Raw genomic sequence first — 2811 nt, 5'->3', positions numbered from 1 at the left:
ATTCTGAACTCACGTATTTCAAGGTGCTTTCATAGGTGGCAATGAAGACAAGCATTTGCAATGCAATAGGTCTCGCATTAGGAAACTTTGAGCTATTGGTATTGTAAATGACATATTGGTGGTGCTGAGTGATAATGTGGTGGTGCTGAGTGGTGCTGTGGTGATGCTGTGGTGGTGCTGTGGTGGTGCTGAGTGAAGCTGTGGTGGTGCTGAGTGGTGGTGCTGAGTGGTGCTGTGGTGGTGCTGAGTGGTGCTGTGGTGGTGCTGAGTGGTGCTGTGGTGGTGCTGAGTGGTGCTGTGGTGGTGCTGAGTGGTGCTGTGGTGGTGCTGAGTGATGCTGTGGTAGTGCTGAGTGGTGCTGAGTGATGCTATGGTGGTGCTGAGTGGTGCTGAGTGATAATGTGGTGGTGCTGAGTGGTACTGTGTTGGTGCTGAGTGGTGCCGTGGTTGTGCTGAGTGATGCTGTGGTGGTGCTGAGTGGTGCTGTGGTGGTGCTGAGTGATGCTGTGGTGGTGCCGAGTGGTGCTGTGGTGGTGCTGTGGTGGTGCTGAGTGATGCTGTGGTGGTGCTGAGTGGTGCTGTGGTGGTTCTGAGTGATGCTGTGGTGGTGCTGAGTGGTGCTGTGGTGGTGCTGAGTGGTGCTCAAGTGGTGCTGAGTGGTGCTGTGGTGGTGCTGAGTGATGCTGTGGTGGTGCTGAGTGGTGTTGTGATGCTGTGGTGGTGCTGAGTGGTGCTGTGGTGGTGCTGTGGTGGTGCTGAGTGGTGCTGTGGTGGTGCTGAGTGATGCTGTGGTGGTGCTGAGTGGTGCTGAGTGATAATGTGGTGGTGCTGAGTGGTGCTGTGTTGGTGCTGTTGTGGTGCTGAGTGATGCTGTGGTGGTGCTGAGTGGTGCTGTTGTGGTGCTGAGTGGTGCTGTGGTGGTGCTGAGTGATAATTTGGTGGTGCTGGGTGGTGCTGAGTGATGCTGTGGTGGTGCTGTGGTGGTACTGAGTGATGCTGTGGTGGTGCTGAGCGGTGCTGTGTGGTGTTGTGGTGGTGCTGAGTGATAATGTGGTGGTGCTGAGTGGTGCTGTAGTGGTGCTGAGTGAATGTGGTGGTGCTGAGTGATAATGTGGTGGTGCTGAGTGGTGCTGAGTGGTGCTGAGTGATGCTGTGGTGGTGCTGAGTGATGCTGTGGTGGTGCTGAGTGGTGCTGAGGGGGTGCTGAGTAGTGCTGTGGTGGTGCTGAGTGATGCTGTGGTGGTGCTGAGTGGTGGTGCTGAGTGGTGCTGAGTGGTGCTGTGGTGGTGCTGAGTGGTGCTGTGGTGGTGCTGAGTGATGCTGTGGTAGTGCTGAGTGGTGCTGTGGTGGTGCTGAGTGATGCTGTGGTGGTGCTGAGTGGTGCTGAGTGATAATGTGGTGGTGCTGAGTGGTACTGTGTTGGTGCTGAGTGGTGCTGTGGTGGTGCTGAGTGATGCTGTGGTGGTGCTGAGTGGTGCTGTGGTGGTGCTGTGGTGGTGGTGCTGAGTGATGCTGTGGTGGTGCCAAGTGGTGCTGTGGTGGTGCTGAGTGGTGCTGTGGTGGTGCTGAGTGATGCTGTGGTGGTGCTAAGTGGTGCTGTGGTGGTTCTGAGTGATGCTGTGGTGGTGCTGAGTGGTGCTGTGGTGGTGCTGAGTGGTGCTCAAGTGGTGCTGAGTGGTGCTGTGGTGGTGCTGAGTGATGCTGTGGTGGTGCTGAGTGGTGTTGTGATGCTGTGGTGGTGCTGAGTGGTGCTGTGGTGGTGCTGAGTGATGCTGTGGTGGTGCTGAGTGGTGCTGAGTGATAATGTGGTGGTGCTGAGTGATAATGTGGTGGTGCTGAGTGGTGCTGTGTTGGTGCTGTTGTGGTGCTGAGTGATGCTGTGGTGGTGCTGAGTGGTGCTGTGGTGGTGCTGAGTGGTGCTGTGGTGGTGCTGAGTGATAATTTGGTGGTGCTGAGTGGTTCTGTGGTGGTGCTGAGTGATGCTGTGGTGGTGCTGTGGTGGTACTGAGTGATGCTGTGGTGGTGCTGAGCGGTGCTGTGTGGTGTTGTGGTGGTGCTGAGTGATAATGTGGTGGTGCTGAGTGGTGCTGTAGTGGTGCTGAGTGATAATGTGGTGGTGCTGAGTGGTGCTGAGTGATGCTGTGGTGGTGCTGAGTGATGCTGTGGTGGTGCTGAGTGGTGCTGTGGGGGTGCTGAGTAATGCTGTGGTGGTGCTGAGTGATGCTGTGGTGGTGCTGAGTGGTGGTGCTGAGTGGTGCTGTGGTGGTGCTTAGTGGTGCTGCGGTGGTGCTGAGGGATAATGTGGTGGTGCTGAGTGGTGCTGTGATGGTGCTGAGTGACGCTGTGGTGGTGCTGAGTGGTGCTGAGTGGTGCTGAGTGATGCTGTGGTGGTGCTGAGTGATGCTGTGGTGGTGCTGAGTGATGCTGTGGTGGTGCTGAGTGGTGCTGAGTGATAATGTAGTGGTGCTGAGTGATAATGTGGTGCTGAGTGGTGCTGTGGTGGTGCCGAGTGGTGCTGTGGTGGTGCTGAGTGGTGCTGTGGTGGTGCGGAGTGCTGCTGTGGTGCTGCTGAGTGGTGTTGTGGTGGTGCTGAGTGGTGCTGTGGTGTTGCTGAGTGATGCTGAGGAGATGCTGAGTGATGCTGTGGTGGTGCTGAGTGATGCTGTGGTGGTGCTGTGGTGGTGCTGAGTGATGCTGTGGTGGTGCTAAGTGGTGCTGTGGTGGGGCTGAGTGACGCTGTGGTGGTGCTGAGTGGTGCTGTGGTGGTGCTGAGTGATGCTGTGGTGGTGCTGAGTGGTGCTGAGTGATAAT

The sequence above is a fragment of the Lissotriton vulgaris genome, chromosome 11 (genome assembly GCF_964263255.1).
Source record: "Lissotriton vulgaris chromosome 11, aLisVul1.2, whole genome shotgun sequence".
In the NCBI taxonomy this organism is placed as follows: domain Eukaryota; kingdom Metazoa; phylum Chordata; class Amphibia; order Caudata; family Salamandridae; genus Lissotriton; species Lissotriton vulgaris.
The sequence above is the reverse complement of the archived record's forward strand: the minus strand, read 5'-3'. Positions refer to the sequence as shown.